Genomic DNA, 18,224 nt, shown 5'->3' with positions numbered 1-18,224 from the left:
CATCTGCCACAACTAGTCAATTGTCCACTTTCACAATCTCTCTTGCATCTGAGCCCTTAATTAGTTCAGGCCCACTCACCTAGAATATTGTAATACCTTTCTAAATGGTTCCCCTGCCTCCCAGGTCATCCTACATGTTGCTGACTCTCTAACCATATGACTTCCCTAATCAACAGATTGCTCTAAAGCATTAAATATAAACTCCTTTGTTTGTTTTGTAAAGCCCCCCACAACCTATGTTTCTAGATTCTTTGGACATTGATCCCTCTTTCATACTTTTCCATTCAGCCAGGCCACTCTGTTCCTCATGTACAACAGCCCATCTTCATGTCTTTTGGTATGTATTCCCCATACCTAGAAAATATCCCGCATCTCTGGTTCGTTTAATCATTCTCTTCTTTCAAGATATAGCCCAAGCACTATCTTCTGTATGAAGTCTTTCCTAATCCTTTTAACTACAAGTTGTCTCCTCCTTAGACTATGATTTAACTGCTTTTTATTCTCTTTATATTTATTCTATAAATACTTATATATGTCACACTATCTCCCCACTAAAATGTAAGATTTTTGCTAGTAGAGATTATTTCATTGATTTCATTTGTATCTCCAGCTTCTAGTATAGTACCTGATAGAAAATAGGCATTTAATAAATAAATTGGTTGGTTGGTTGATTAATTGATCAAGGACTAGCTTAGTTAAGTTCAGAGAAGTTCATACTATAAGATTAACCATAAGGTGATGCTAGAAACTGGTTCTAATACCAGCATTCTCTTAATTCAGGTTTGATATTAGAAAAAATGAAGCTCTAAGAAATAATTTAACAGTAAATAAAAAGAAATTGCCTTTACCCTAACATAACATGGATATACAATAAGGATACAGTAATCAGCTTCTCTAACCCTTATCTCCATATGGAAACACATCTCCAACATCTGGTCATAAGGGCAGTATGTAGTGAAGGCTATTCTAACTTGTATAGTCATCAGAAATCTGCCAAATCTGACTGACCCAGAATCCATGTAATCAGGACTTCTATGCTCTTAGATAGCATGGAAGAGGCTTGGATCTATCAGGTCCTAAGGACAACTTTGTCTCCTTTCAGGGAAAGCTTCTCCAGTTCGAGGGAAGAAACAGGAGCCTGGGCTTTTCCTATGTTGATCATTGGGGTAGAGAAGTTGCATCAGAGAATGAGAGCATTATCCTCTTTCTTCTTTTCTTTTCTCTTCAATTAGCACACAAACACACACACACACACACACATACACACACAAATTCACTCAAAGTGGCAGAGTGGATAGGGCACTAGACTTGAAATCAGGAAGATCTGAATTCAAATTCTGCTTCAGACACTAGCTGTGTTTCTCTCTGCCTTCAATTTTCTTATTTATAAAATGAAAGGTAGGACTTATGACTAAAACAATGATCCAGTGTTATTGTTAAAATCTGGGATAGTGCTATAGCAAGGATGAAATGTAACTTAATGAAAGTTTGAATTCTCCTATGACATTTAATCAAAGCCAAGAGGAGCCTATGATCCTAGGAAAATATTTTCAGCTTTAAATAAGGGAGTTCTGAGCCCTCTTGAGCTCCATTTCCACAAAGGAAAAAGTAAAACATGATATTATTTGATCCATCTGCTCCTTATTTTCCTTTCTACAGTATTCTTTCAAATAACTCAATTGTTCAAATTTAAGCAAGCAGCTTAAAATGAAAGTTCCTAACCATTTTCTAATTCTTCCTTGTTGCTTTCCTCTTCCCCAGTATAATGGGAGGTCTGAGTGTGACAAATACTCTCCCAAATTGTGGTACAATGACACAGTGAAAAAGAAGAGAGAAACAGAGAGACAGAGAGATAGAGGCAGAGACAGAGATAGAGGTAGAGGGTGGGAAGCTGATTTTTTTTCTCCTTTGTCAATTCAAAGACCACAAAAAAAATAAACCTTTCTGATACAACTTTTGTGGTTCGTTGGTTTTAGCCCTTTTTCTTCTGAGAATGTAGAACTTTTAACTCTAACAGTAATTAGCCAGACTCAGACAGCTGAAATTTAAGTAGCTTTGAGAAATGGGGAGATTGAGGGGGAGGAAGGAGGAGTGATTCTTTAAAGGGACATGACTTAAAACCTTTAGCTTACATGCATATTTTTAAGGACCCTATAAAAATTTCTTTTCTCCTGATTACCTCTTTCCCTAAAATTATTTTCTTCTGTCTTCAGAACATAAGAACAGACCCTTAGAATACACATAAAAGCTCTTAATAGATGATTCCTAACACATTCAGTCCAGTGTGCAAATGATCCTGCCAAGAAGAAAAGTTAGATTGTCTTTTCACTCTAACCTTTTAAATAAAATTCTAAGAAATACTAACCTTTCAATATTTTCCTCACAGAGCCCTTTGCCCTCAGGCAAACCATGATCACATTATAAATCCTGAAAAATATATTGGTAATCATGATAAGTTGAGTCACTAAATGTTAAGAAGCCTAATCTAGTTTTCCATAAAAACAATTTGTGAAACCTGGATCTGCCAGAGCTACAAAAAACCTCTTTTAAGGTAACCAAGAAAGTAAATGGCTTGCATCCTAAAGCTGTGAACATAAGTATTGTATTATTATGAAGCTAGCATAGTTTTGGTTGTGTGCGTATTTGTGTGTTGTAGTAAAAGGGCCCCCAACCCTTAAAGTCCTTCTCTAAGAGCCCTATTGATACAGTGGATCTTCCCAGGACTGGCACTAAAGGACAAGAGGAGGTTCCTTCTATAGTATTTTCCCTGGTTTTGCCCAGCCCCCTCAGCATCCAATAATCCCTTGTTCCCACTATTGATAAGTTTCTAGCGCTCAACAAAGTTTATGTGTTGTGAGTTTTATTCCCAATAGACTGCTTTCTGCTAACAACTAGATAATCCAAGAAAAGCTTTTTTAATAAGCTAACAGGAATAGATTGAATATCAGAATATTTCCCTGGGTCTTTTCTTCCTATCTGACCCTTCTAATCATTAAGAAAAAAAAAAAAAAAAGTATGTCTTTTAGAGATTTTTACCCTTATCTTTATTTTGCCTGAGGAGAGTGACTGATAGATTCTTAGATCACATGTGAATCATAGATCTACAGTCTGGAAGGACTTAGAGATTATGTAGTCCATTCCCTTAGCTTTACTATATTGTTTATATAACCTTGGATACCCTTCTGATATAAAGAAATACATACTAGAAGATGAAAATTCTGCTGACCTGAAAAAATGGTTTGCTGAGATCTATGGTCAAAAAAGTAAAAAGTGTGTGTGTGTGTGTGTGTGTGTGTGTGTGTTTGTGTGTTTGTGTGTGTGATATTGTCTCTTTAAAAAAGATTTCTTTTCTCTTCTTGCCTAAACGTACAAAGCAAAAAGAGTACAATTTGTTTATAGGGCAGGGCAGTAGTTGATATGGAGTATTCTCTTCTCAAGCCTCTGGGAAATTGAGTATTCCCTCTCCAGATTCCCCAACTCCCTTTGCTCTGTTTAGGGAGTGGGAGAAGAAGCCCAGACTAATCACCCTGCATTCCTACACTCCCCTTTTTATGCTACTTTCATCTTGGTACTAACTAGGTGCATTGCAGAGCTGGGATAAGGAGAAAGAAACCGACTAAACTTCAAATCAAGCCCTATTCATTTCAACTGGGAATTCAGTACTGCCCTCAGCTTGATGGATAGGCTAGGGACAGGCCCCAGGCCTTGTTAAAACCTCCCTTTTCTCACTTTTTTCACAGCTTCTCAAAGCTTTTTAAAGCCTTCTTTCAATGGGGAACACCAATAAGCAGACTCTTTATACTCCTGTGCAAAGATGACTTGCTTTTCTCTGTCCTTGGCTCTTGACTCTCCTAACCCCTTGGAGGAGAATCCTCACTGTAATCTTTCAGATCCTAAGAATGGTATGGTTCCCTCAGTGGTCCCAATTGTGCCTGGAAGTCCAGAGGTCTGAGGTAGATGTGTAAATCCTACACTTAACATTTTTCTTCAATTCTATCTCCTCTAAGTTAGTCAAAATAGGGGCTTTATATTTTAAAGGAACAGTGTTTCATTTTCTCCTTGGCTTGGAGGAGATGCTTTTACAAGAGAAAGGGTTGGATAAAGTTCCTTCATGTTTTAAGAGTTTTGAATTGAGTGATAGTACAGAAATATGAACAGTTCAAATTCAGGTTTCAAATTCAATTTTAATTTTTAAGACTAAGAGAGATAGAAGGAATGGTCACTGTCATGGGAGTTAATCAAAGATGTGCTGATAAATGTTTAACAACTGGCTCTCTGGGTAAAATGTTTGCATGATACACCTTAAATTTATTCTGCATGATTAACTTTTTCCATCTCTTTCTTAGGTTTAGACAGCACAATAATAAAGCAAATCAATATTTGAAGTGAAAATGCTCATACTGAAAATTTAACAATCAGCTTGAGCCAGTATGAATTGGCTCCAGCATTTACCTTGTTTTAATTCCTGAGGATACTATCTAGACTGTGATGAATGCTAAGAGAGATAATAATGACACTTTCTCTCTTCCCCTTTCTCTTTTTTCTTCCATTCCCCAAAGCCTGAGTTCTTGGTTCATATCATTGTTACTTAAAGTTACATTAATTTACCTTAAATTATTTGAGTTTACTGATTACATAAGGTGACCCATCATAATTACTTCTGATCTGTTTGTTTCATTGCTGGTTAATGGGAAGTTGCAAAAAGAGAAATAAAAAAGGGAATATCTATCTATCTATATCTATATATTAATAGAGGAGACAAGTAGACAGCACAAATTTTACTAGAGTGATCTTGTTCAAGGTTCAGGAGCCAAATGAGCAAAAATTAATTTTAGTATGCTATTAAAAAAAAAAAAACAAACAAACAACTTTCTAAAATGGTATAAGTAAGGATCCGGGTCTTCCTCCTTCCAGTAGCATTGTGGCAGGGTGGGAGAGTTATTACAGTCATGCTGGCTTTTCCAATGTATCTCCCTGCAAACATGAAGAGGAAATCCCTCTATAACTTTAGGATAGGACCAAAGACAGACAGTGTCCAGAGATTAGGACATATCTCTGGAGAGAAAGGGAAGTGGGTAGACAAGGCTGTTGATACCCACATTCCAAGGATGAGGGCTGGAGGAGAGGGAGAAAAATTTCTGCTTTTTGCTCTTATAGAATCTCAAAAGTTTAACTTTTTCTAACTTGAATAAGCAATTTTCACCTGCTACATTTAGATGAGAAAACTGAGGATAGAGAGATTAAATAAGCTTTCAAAAGTCATAGAGAGTATTGACTTGACAGGAAATGTGATGCTAGGGCCAATATTCTTTCCACTGTGGGACAACACTACCCATCACAAAGTTAGTGTGACAACAAATCCAAAGTATTTGGGGAGAAAACACATGTGGCTCCTTGCAATACCATTCAAAGCACAGAGAGAAAGTAGGCTCTTTCATTACTTATGCAGCTAACCAATCTTGCTGTTAACTATATGTGTAGATACTAGGACTAGGTTTTTTGTTGCTAATGCAATCAACACTAAAAATAACATGCGTCCTAATATCACATTAATGTTTCATCCTTTTGTCTTATAGGCAGTTATCTGAGTCTTTTGTGTATAGCAGACTCAATATTCCTGGAGGGAGCAACAAATGAGTTCTCTGACCATCCCTCATTCCAGGTGACTATTCTTACTTTCACTTTCGCAATTAACTTCGTTAAATCTTTAGCAGTAGCATGCAAAAACATCACTTTAATTCTTATTTACTATCAAAGAATTTAATACATAGGATGCTATCAAGAATTTCTTATAGGGTAGGCTCTTGAATAACAAGATATACTCCTGAGTCTGATCAAGTTAGATTGTTGAAATTATTTTCCTGCAGCCTACTGTATGGATGGAAATCAGGAGCCCTTGGGATGTTGAACTATTTAAAAATGAATGTGGCACATGTAACCATAGCAAGTGATTATATCAATTTTAAATGGACTTTGCCCTAAGAAAAATAAAAAGCCAAGTTTGGGGGTAGGGTTCTTTCATTTATCATAACCCAAGTGAATTGAGCTTGATTGAAGTAAGCGCATTTGGCTGTGTTGCTCTATGTAATGCTGACTTGTTGGAACTATTTGAGTGGACCCAGCTGTAAATCTAAGAATCCCCTCTGGATACACTCTCTTCCCAGATGCCAAAAATACCTCCTCTTTGAGAATCTGAGAAATAATTCTGTTCCAACAATAGGACATTCTTCATTCTTGCAGGTTTTATTTTTTCAATGAATAGAAATGGTGTAGGGGGTTAGCCTCTGCCACATGGCACAGCCCAGAGCAAGGACAAAGTACTAACCTCGTTAGCAGGACAGCAATTTGATCCAGAATCCGAAAAAGAAAATTGTTCCATGGTGCTCTCTAAACACAGCACCCTTGTACCTCAACCGTGTCTTGCAGTGGGAGTGGGGGGGAGGTCTTTGTTTGAAGAGGGAGGGAGGGAAAAATGGTGGATGAATCCTGGAACCTGACTTCTTGAATTTTATTTTTTCCATCTGATGGCATCATTTAACCAGTGCTTTCAAAAACCCTACCTCAGGAACTTTCCCACATAGCCTGGATTATAGCAATATAAATTACATTATGTGTACATCTATCCATTTTCCATACATTAGATTGTATATTGCTGTAGACTGCTGTGTAGTCATAATTGCATGTGAAACTACAGCACTCCCTGATTTTGCTTGCAGGATGTTTTCTGCAGTTCTCCCCCACAAAACTTATAAAAATGGATCTCTCACACTTTTATTTTGGCTTTTGACTTAGTTTTAAAGCTCTTACTTCTTGATTCAATTTGAAAACTGTGAGAGTTCAGATTGAAACAAACAAACAAACAAAAAATAAACCCACTCTTCTTCTGATGTTGACTTTCAAATTGTCTGGAGGGCACTGGAGAATAAATGGTGTGTGTTTATATCTTCTTGTTTGAATCTCTCCCCCCACCTCCTTTTTGATAGGAAATTTTTAACAGAGACAAAGAAACCAAGGAAGTCCCTTAAAGTGAATCTCATGTGGCTACTCCAAAGGAAAACAGTACTGAAAAACCCCACAAATAATACTTCGGTTCCTACATATTAATCATGTCTATTTGAAATTATTAGTAATTCATCCTGCCCTGAACATGCAGCCATTAAATAGAAACTACAAAGCCTCAATAGACTTAAACTATTTAATCTGTGGATCACAGCTGAGATGAGGTGTCTGTGAAACCCAGGCAAGTTGTGGAAATAGGGTCTCCTCTGACTGACTGTTGACTGGAGGCCTTGAATCTTTCTAGCAACACAGGCAAAATAAATACCTGCCAGCCATGGGAAGAACTTTCCATTTTCAAAAACATGCCTTTTAAGAAGCAGAAGTATTGATGTAAGGTATTGTGCCAGCTTCTGGGAGATACAAAAATAATAATGTCCTTGCCCTAAGGAGTTTATGTCTGAATGGGGAGAAGAGGGTAGAATACAACATATACACAAACACTTTTTTAAAAAAAATCATAAAACCACTATATTTCACTTCAAATAAAAGCCACCTACCTTGCTAGTGAGATCTTTTAAAACTGAAAATCTCAACCAAGAATTCTCTTTCCTTAGTAGTGCACTACTAATTTCCTTATTATAGCCAGAGGAAACAAATTCCTGCATAAATCTGGATGCCTGTGATTGTGATGAGCCTCTAATCCCAAATCTTTGCTGTGCCTTTTTGTCTTTTGTGAACTAGAACAATCTCTTCTGACTGGGAGACTGATCACCTGGGTTGTAGTCACAGCACCCTACCACCACTTGCTAACTATATTAACTTGAGCAAGTTATTTTTAACTTTACAGTTGAAGTCATCGCACCCCCTCCCCACTTGCTCACTATATTAACTTGAGCAAGTTATTTTTAACTTCACAGACCATTTCTACAATTCCTTTTAGCTCTAATATTCCCTCTCATGATGAAGCCTTTTGTAAAGACAAATACGAAGTCTTAATCTTCCCTGTGTAAGTTTTTATACAATAATAATGTATAATACTGCTCTTAACAAAGAACATGATTTCCTGAAACATTGTTCCAGAAGCAAAAATAACATAAGAGAAATAAGGATATATTCCCCAGGTTATAGATTCTCTTTCTTCTTGCCCTAAATTAAAAAAAAAAAATGTTTATTTTTAATATTCTTCTCTTTTTAAATTTTGAGTTTCAAATTTTCTTTGTCCTGCCTCTACCTTTTGAAAAGTCAAACAAAAAATATTATTTATACATGTGAACTCATGAAAAACACTCAATATTCATTAAATTGTCTAAAACAAAGTAAACAAACAAATAAATGAAATGAGAAAAAAATCGTTCTTCAATTTGCACACAGAATTCATTAGTTCTCTTTTTAGAAGTGGATAGCATTTTTTTTATGAGTCCTTTGAAATTGTTTTGAATCATTGTATTGATCAAAGTAACCAAGTCTTTCATAGTTTATCGCTTTTAACTAGTAACACGACTGTTACTGTTCATAATGATTCTTCTCATTGCATTTAGCATCAATTCATATAGGCCTTATCAAATTTTGTTCTTTTTTTTTTTTTTTTTTTTTTTTTTTACTTTCAATTTCTAAATCTTTGCTACCATAAAAAGAGTTGCTATAAATATTTTTGCATGTATATGTCCTTTTCCTTTTCCTTTGATCTTTTTTGGGGCATAGAATTAGTAGTGGTGTTGCTGGGTTAAAAAGTATCCACAATTATATAGTTTTTTGAGTAAAGTTCCAAGTTGTTTTCTAGAATGATTGGATCAGTTCACTATTCCACCAACAATGTATCTAATTTCCTTCATCTCATCCAGGATTTGTCATTTCTGATAGGTGTGAAGTGGTACTTCAGGGTTGTTTTAATTTGCTTTTCTCTAATCAATAGTTATTTAGAACTTTTTTTTTTTTTCATACAACTATAGATAACTTTAATTTCTTTTTCTGAAAACTGCCTTCGTATATTTTGACTATTGGCGAATGGCTATATATATATATAATATATGTATATATATATATACATATATATATATATATATATATATATATATATATATATATATATATATATATATATATATATATATATATGATTCAATTCCCTATGTATTTGAGAATTAAAGCCTTCATTAGAGAAGTTTGCTGTAATTTAAAAAAAATTACTTCATTTTCTAGGGTTGCTTTTAGCAAAATGTAGTTTCCCTGATTCTCTCTTTTAATTAAGTCTATTTTTGCTTTTGTTTTGTCTGAGATCATGGTTGCTACCCTGCCTTTTTTTTTTTTTTTTAAACTTTAGCCGAAGCAAAATAGATTCTGCTCCAGCCCTTTATTTAAACTGTGCATGTCTTTCTGTTCCAAATGTTCCAATACAACACATAGCTTGATTTTGGTTTCTAATCCATTCTGCTATGTGCTTCTATTTTATGGGTTAGCTCATCCTATTCACATTTACAATTATAATTTCTAACTATCCCTCTATCCTATTTTCTTCTGTTTATCCTTCTCTCTTTTTATCCTATCCGTCCTCAATAGTCTGTTTTGCTTCTGACCACTGCCTCCCTTAATCTGTCATCCTTTCTCTCACCACCCATACCTCTTATTCCTTTCTCTGCTATTTCCTTATTGGGTAAGATAGATTTCTATACTCAATTGAGCTGGTATATAAAATTTTCCCTCTTTGAACCAATTCTGATGAGAGTAAGATTCAAACACTGAATCGCTCTACCTTCACCCCATTTTCCTCTCCACTATAAAAACTCTTCTTTTTGTGCTTCTTCTTTCTTTTTTCTTTACTTTTTAAAATAGTACCTTATTTTTCTAGATACATATAAAGATAGTTTTCACCATTCATTTTTGTAATATTTTGTGTTTCAAATTTTTTTCCCCTCTCTCCCTTACCTTCTCCTTCCCAAGAGAGCAAAAAATCTGGTATAGATTAGACATGTACAATCCTTTTAAACACACTTCCATATTTGTCATATTGTTGAGGGATGAGGATACCCTAACACCATTGGGGGTCCCCAGTGGTGTCACAGGTTTTGTGAAAGAATTCGCAGTCTCAATCTGCAAGCAAGATTTGGTAAAATGGGTTTATTTTCACTGAGAAACTCTTTCTCTCATGGTTGCTTTTTGATTAGGAAGATTGCAAAGAGTAATGAACTGAACCAGCTACACCCAGCAAAAGAACTCTGGGAAATGAGTGTAAGCACTACATAGAATTCCCAATCTCTCTATTTTTGTCCACCTGCATTTTTTATTTCCTTCACAGGCTAATTGTACACTGTTTCAAAGTTCGATTCTTTTTGTACAGCAAAATAACTGTTTGGACATGTATACCTATATTGTATTTAACTTATATTTTAACATATTTAACATGTATTGGTCAACTTGCCATCTGGGGGAAGGGGTAGGAGGAAGGAGGGGAAAAGTTGGAACAAAAGGTTTTGCAATTGTCAATGCTGAAAAATGACCTATGCAGATATCTAGTAAATAAAAAGCTATAACAAAATAAATAAATAAAAAGGAAGATAACAAAGGTTTGGGTACAGAGTCTTGTTTTTTATTTAGGTTTCTATGGTTTGAGGTTAGGGAGATAATAGAGGCTAATTTCCAAATCAATAAGGGTGGTGATTGTTTCCCAGACCAATCTGATTCCCAAATCAATTGGAAGTGGGAGTTTCCTGTGGGAACCAGGTAGCTTTCCCAGAGCCAGGAGATTCAAGTGGGTGAGGATCATTTTAAGGGTTTCCTCTGTTCAGGGGGCCCACCATCCACAAAGATCCCACAAAGGGGGACACAGAGTCCTATTACATTAATATTGTGCAGAAAAAAATCAGACCAAGAGGGGGGAAAAAAAAAAAGACTAGAAAGAAAAAGAAAAACGGTGAAAATATTGTGCTTTGATCCACAATCAGTCTCCATAGTTCTCTCTGGATGCCGGTGTCATTTTCCATCCTAAGTCTATTGGAATTATTTTAGATCACATATTTCTGAGAAGAGCTAAATCTGTCATAGTTGATCATTACATAATCTTGTTACAGTGCACAATGTTCTCCTGGTTCTCACTTCCCTTAGTATCAATTCATGTAAGTCTTTACAGGGTTTTCTAAAATCAGCCTGCTCATCATTTCTTGTAGAACAATAATATTCCATTACATTCATATACTATGACTTATTCAGGCATTTTCCGATTGATAGGCATTTACTTAATTTCTAATTTCTTGCCACTTCAAAGAGAGCTCCTACAAACATTTTTTGTGCCTCTTTATTTATTTATTTATTTTTGGTAAGAAAAATTTCCCCATTCTATATTTCTCCTCCCCCTTCTTCCAGGGCACCTCTCTTTCTCATTCATACATTTTTTGAGATCATCCCAATGTAATCAACCCGTTCTTGTGCCCTCTCTCTATGTTTAGTCCTTTTCACTGTCCTAATAAAGATAAAGTTATTAGGACTTACACATATCATCTTGTCATCTAGGAATATAAACAGTTTGACTTTATAGAGTCCTTTATGATTTTTTTTTATGTTTATGTTTTTACATTTCTCTTGAGGCCTCTGTTAAAATGTCAAATTTTCTTATCAGCTCTGGTCTTTTTATCAGGAAAACTGTTTGGGATACTGTTGTACTATAAGGAGGAGATGGTTTCAGAAAAAACAAGCAAACAAACAAAAAACCATGATAAGGCTTATATGAACTGATGCTAAGTGCAATGAAAAGAATCATTATATACAGTAACAACAATATTACTCGTTAATAGTAGTTAATAGTCCCTTAACTCCATCCTCTTCTACCTTAAATCAGTAAAATCATGAGACCAGGGGCAGCTAGGTGGTGCAGTGGATAGCGTACCAGCCCTGAATTCTGGAGAACCAGAGTTCAAATCTGGTCTCAGATACTTAACACTTCCTAGCTGTGTGACCCTGGGCAAGTCACTTAACCCCAGCTTCAGGGCAAATAAATAAATAAATAAATAAAAGATGATCTTCAATAGCTTTTGTGTCTTTTTTTTTTTTTAACCAAATTGTTAATTCTCTTTTCATAATTTTCTTGTATCACTCTCATTTTTCCCCCCTAGTTTTTCCTCTACCACCGTTATCTCTTTCCTTAACTATTTTAGGAATTCTTGCTGCCCTTGAGTTCAATTAACATTCTTCTTTGAAGCTTTGTTTGTAGCTATAGTCACAATGTTGTCTTTTTTCCTAACCACCAAAAACTTTTATGTAACTTTTTGTGTTCAAATTCTTTGTTCATTTTCCCACACTACTTCTTCACTTTGAACTTTGTATTAAAGTTGGATTTTGCTCACCTAGGAATGGGGAGGCACTGTTTCAAGATTCTTGCTTTTTATTGCTGATGTTTTCAGAGCTAATTCTGGTTTGTTTTATTTCAGAGCTGTTCAGCAGTAGTTGCTGGTAAAGTTGTGGAAAGTGGAATCCTCCACAACAAATCCTCTCTTCAATCATATCCAGTCTAAGAAGTTTTTGGTGCTTCCAAAAGTGGGATTATCTTGAGAAAGGTGTCATTACTTTCCTGGTCTGTGCCCTGTTCTTTACCCAGAAAGGGTGCTGATCCCTTGAAGTCTCTAGTAATAATGCTCCTCTTGATCCTAGAATTATGATCAGGACTTTTGCTACCTTGTGACTGATCATAAGCACTCTTCTCTCCCATGGAATTGTAACCTCAAATTGCTTATAAGCAATTACAAAGCCAATCAATACTAGCTGTACCCAGTACCAGCTAAGGGTACTGTCTCTGGATTGAGAGATTCTAAAGCTGTTGCTGCTGCTGTTGTCTAAAACTAACTGCTAATGTTGGAGGGGATGTGGGAAAACTGGGACACTAATACATTGTTGGTGGAGTTGTGAAGTGATTCAACCATTCTGGAGAGCAATTTGGAATTATGCCCAAAGGGCTATCAAACTGTGCATACCCTGTGATCTAGCAGTATTTCTACTGGTCTTATATCCCATAGAGATTTTAAAGGAGGGAAAGGAGGCAAAAATGTTTGTGGCAGCCCTTTTTGTAGTGGCAAGAAACTGGAAATTGAGTGGATGCCTATCAGTTGGAGAATAGCTGAATATGGTATATGAATGTCATAGAATATTATTGTTCTATAAGAAACAATCAGCAGGATGATTTCAGAAAGGCCTGGAGAGACTTATATGAAGTTATGTTAAGTGAAATGAGCAGAACCAGGAGATCATTGTACACGACAACAAGAAGATTATATGATAATCAATTCTGATGAACATGGCTCTTTAAAAAAAATATTAAAGCTTTTTATTTACTATGTAAGGGTAATTTTTGCCAACATTGACCCTTGCATAACCTTTTGTTCCAAATTTTCCCCTCCTTCTCCCCACCCCTCCCTTAGCTGGTAGGTAGTCCAATACAGAATATGTCTCTTTTCCACAGTGAGATAATTCAGACTAGTTCCAATGATTTTGTGATGAAGAGAGCCATTTACACCCAGAGAGAGGACTGTGGCAACTGAGTGTATGTAGATCACTGCATTTTCACTTTTTGTTGTTGTGTGCTTGTATTTTATTTTATTTCCCATTTTTTTGATTTGATTTTTCTTATGCAGCAAGATAACTGTATAAATATGTATGCATATATTGGATTTAACATATATTTTTACCATGTTTAACATGTATTAGATTACTTGCTATGTAGGGGAGAGGGTGGGAGGAAGGAAAGGAAAAATTGGAAGACAAGGTTTTGCAAGCATTAATTTTGAAAAATTATCCATGCATATCTTTTGAAAATTAAAAAGTTTTAATAAAAAAATTTGAAAATAAAACTTAACTGCTGGTATTTCTGCTGTGCTTGGGTCTGCACCCACCCTGACATTCCAGATCCCTCCTATGGACCAAATTGCCTTAGGGTGAAAAAGCATATCCTTCGGACCTTTTGTTGGCTCTACCAAAATTTGGTTTGAAACTTTATTTTAAGGTTGTTTAGAATAGAATATTGACTGTGTTTAATTGGGTCCCAGTCTGTACTTTACCCTACACAAATAATTAAACAAAACAACATGTAAAAAATAAAGAAGAATTGAGAACTCACAATAGGTCAGGAATCAGGACAGGATTTCTTAAAAAGAAGAAGAGATTCCAAGAAGTGGAAGTGATGGGGAAAACATTTCTACATGCAAAGTCATGGCAATTAGAAATCAGACTCCTATGTGGTAGGAAGTGAATATGCTGATTTGACTCTAACATAAAGTAATTGAAGAGGGAAAAAAAAAATCAGTCTAGAACAACAGCTTGAAGCTAAATCATGAATAACTTTTTTTTTTTTTTTTTTTTTTTTTTTTTTTTTTTTTGGTGAGGCAGTTGGGGTTAAATGACTTGCCTGGGATCAACACAGCTAGTGTCTGAGGCCTAAATCGAATTTAGGTTCTCCTGACTTCAGGGCTAGTGTTTTATCTATTGTACCATCCAGCTACTCTATGAAGAGTTTAAATATTTTATCCTTTAAGCAATAGAAAGCCACTAGAACTTCTTGAGTTAAGGAATGATACGGTCAGAACTGAGGTTTAGGAAAATCAATTTGATAGCCATGCAGAGAGAAGATAAGAAATTATTTCTTTTACTGTCAGGCCTTGGTGGCACTTAAGTATGACTGCCGCCACCATATTGGATCTTAATCTTTAGCCTACAAATTCATGGCCTGATTCAATTTATTTTGATTTAGATCATTTCAGTATTCTAAAATTCTATCATTCTACATGTAGTACATGCTCTGGAGCTTTTCTCTTAACTCACACTTACCAGGCTAAGTCCCAGGCAAGAGGGTAGTTACTACTTTTCCCCCTAGAAGTAACTCATGGGTTTTGAGAATTTCTTTCTAATGCTCTAATTCACAGGTATGCTTTCCCCCATTATTATCAATTGATATCAATTAGTCAATGAGACTTACCTAGTAGAGACATACTCTTTTAGAAGGAATGCTTACTTTCTCCCCTTCATGGGATATTCATGATTTTCCCTCTAGGCAAATTGTAGTTTTCTTCTGAGACACTGCTTTTCTTGAATTTTTCTTTGTATTCCCTGTTCTTTTCACAGTACTTGACACATAGTAAACATATAATAAATCTTGTTGATTTACACCCTGACTTTTCCTCAGTGTTTCTATTTTATTCCAATGAAGCCATGGCCATCAGTTCTCTCAGGGATGTGACTAGAAAGACCAAAAAATTCTGAACCTTCTGAAGTTTGCAAGCTTAACCTTTGATTAAGTCTCCCCCATTCTAAAAGAATTCCTCCCAGGGCTTAGCCGAAATGGCTCTTTTTTTTCATTGACAGACAAATTCTTGGGTTGAATGAAGGAATAACTTAAGCATTTATTACACACTTACTATGTACAAAGCATTATGCTAAGTGCTGAGGACAAACAAAAAAAAGAGAGTTCACTTTCTAATGGAGAAAGTTTCGGCTGCAAATTGGATAAAAAGATATCAGGGTCTTTAGGGTGAAGTTGTAAAGCAGATTGTAATGCCTCTTCTTTAATATTCCACTGATAAAATTATATCAATTTCTGACATTGAGCCACTTGACAATGCCAAGAATTTTGTTGGAAACAACTCTCTTGTCTGAGTTTTTAGTAGAAGTGGTTGGAGCACCCAAGGGAAAAGTGACTAGATTGTATCTCCACAGGAGTTGCTTCCCAGGATGATGGCAAAGACACTAAGCTAGAAGCATTGTTATTCCCAAGGTTCTTGGGTTTAGGATCCTGGACTGTTTCCATTGGGTTCTGAGGTTGTTATGATAGTGGTAGTGGTTTGACTAGTCTGGTACATGCTACCTCCTGTCTCTTCCTCAAAGTGTCTTACAGCTTTAGCTAGGCTTAACCTGGGGGTGGCAATTGGCATACAATTGTTGGGAATGGATAGACTGTTCTATATGAGGTTTTTCCCGGAATAATGATTGTGAAAATTGGGCTGGAAGAAGGACTGGATTTGAGAAGGCACTGCCATTCCCAGATCTCTTGTAAACTTTAGCAGTAGCTGGTCAGCAGTTGTTGATGGAGTTGAGAAAGGTAGACTCTTCCATAATAATCCCTCTTTTCAATGATGGGTTTCTAAACTAATTTTATACAAGGCCCATAGATATGAACAAATCCCTCCATGTATCCCTCCATATAATACTTCTTGTGCCACAGTTTTTCATTTCACCCAATGACTTTGAATGACTTCTCATACAATTATTTTGAATCCTTCATATTCATTGTTTTAAGATTTTTGATTGATTCAATAGAGATAAGTTTACCTGGTAAAGGTAGTTACTTTAAGTGGAGTGAGATATTTGATTTATTGCTTCCATAGAGGTATCCAGGTATCATTCCTAGTTGATGGATTAATTCAATTGAGAAGTCAAAATTATTTTGCATAATGCTCTAAGAAACTATTGATGAATCAATTCAATTGAGAAGTCAAAATTATTTTGCATAATGTTCTAAGAATCTAATGTTTTAGGATATCAAGATTCACTTTTGACCCAGAGATTCCACACAATATGCTACATAAATATACAATGAAGGATATTACTATGCTTTAAAAAGCCAATAACGATATAAAGGAATCAGAAAACATGGGAAGATTCATATGAACTGATGCAGAATTAAGTAAAAAAAAAAAGAATCAATAAAAAGGCAAACATGATGACTCCCATGTAAATGGAGGGAAAAAATGAATGGAAACTGCAGTAACAATAACCATGCTTTACCCTAGAGAAGAGATGAGAAAATAGTGAGATACTAAAAGGATAGAATTTTGAATATTATTAATTGGTTTTATTGGGTTTTAAAAACATAATTACAAAAGGTAGGGGAGATATATTTAAAAATGAATGTGATGCAAAAGCAAAAGACACCAATAACACTTTTTTTAAAAGGATGAATTCTTCTTGTTCTCCTTTCTTTCCCTTCCTCCCTCATTATTTGATACACTCTGGTGTATTCCATCCTAAGCAATTGCCTGTCCCTCATTCTGTGTCTGTATTTAGCTCCTTGGAAAGAAGCAATATCAGTTCCAATGACACTCCTGAAACCTTTCAACTTGCCTGTGGACTTCTTTCCATCACACTTGAGTCTCTCCCTCTTCTCAGGGCTCCCTGAGCTATAAAGATGCAATGTTATTGCTTGTTATGAAAAAGTTACCTAGGAAACTATATAGGAAAATATAGATATTTTTCTTAATTATTTCTGAAATGTCATCTCTTATGCTATCCATTCTTTTACAATTCTGAAGAGAACATTAAATAACTGCCCATTTCCTAGGATGCTAAAAATGTGTGCAACTTATTTCTTGAGTATGGTCATGAAACAATTCAATGATATAAGTAAGCTTGCAGGATGATGGGAGACCCATTAGGCATAATAAGAAAAAAATATTATGGTGTATACAAGCAGACTGCTTCACATAGTTCATTTAGTTTAGGTTAAGAAATGTTTTTCTCACAGGAAAAGCCTTTAAACCAGGGCTACATTTTATTTAATGATGTGGAAAAATTCCACAAAATATCCTTATGAGAAATGTATTTAATTTTCTCTGTTTAAGCCAGTCAGCAAGTAAGGCAAATGGCATATTGCTCACATCACTAACCTAGCCTAGTAGAGCATAGTAAAGTATGCCAGGTCATGTGTATTGGAAGAGGAAATGAGGATGGGACACACTGTATGTAGTTGTTTAACACTGTGTGGAAACTAATTGACTTCAGATGTTGTGAATTTCAGTCCTGAAATTGACATTAAAACTGTAGCACAGACTCTCCTTGTCCTTTTCAATCTCCAAGTACAAAGAAATAAACAGAGAAGTGTCTTGCTATTACTGAATAAGAAACAGTTTCCATCTCTGCTTTAATGAGATTAAAAGCTTTCAAAGCTGAGTTATAAGAAGAAAATTATTTGTCCTATGATAGGTAAGATGGCCTTGAGGTTAAAAAAAAAAAAAAAAAAAAAAAAAAAACTCAGGAAATGGTCCTGTTACAGCAAGAAACAGTGTAAACTTCCATGCTATGACAGTAGCCTTGACTCTATTTGTCTTTTCTCATTGCTTAATCACAAACACGTAAAACTCCACCATTTTCATTAGGTCAGTTTTTATATCATGACTTTTATCTGAATGCAGGCACACTCTGCTTTGTCTTCATAAAAATTATAAGGAAATAAAGACATTTAAAAAGGATACAGGGTA

At 35.4% G+C, this 18,224-nt stretch overlaps 1 long non-coding RNA gene across 1 annotated transcript in view; it reads left to right on the top strand.

Moving 5' to 3' along the window:
* LOC141555269 (uncharacterized) overlaps positions 1–12,519 on the top strand; it is a 47,422-nt gene extending 34,903 nt beyond the window's left edge. The window contains exons 2-3 of the long non-coding RNA XR_012486135.1: positions 5,577–5,662; positions 12,417–12,519. This is a non-coding gene — a long non-coding RNA (uncharacterized LOC141555269). The remainder of the gene's footprint in view (positions 1–5,576; positions 5,663–12,416) is intronic.
* The last annotated feature ends 5,705 nt before the right edge of the window (positions 12,520–18,224 follow it).

The sequence above is a fragment of the Sminthopsis crassicaudata genome, chromosome 1 (assembly GCF_048593235.1).
Source record: "Sminthopsis crassicaudata isolate SCR6 chromosome 1, ASM4859323v1, whole genome shotgun sequence".
Taxonomy (NCBI): Eukaryota; Metazoa; Chordata; class Mammalia; order Dasyuromorphia; family Dasyuridae; genus Sminthopsis; species Sminthopsis crassicaudata.
Note: the sequence above shows the minus strand (reverse complement) of the source record. Positions and strands in the feature narration are given on the sequence as shown.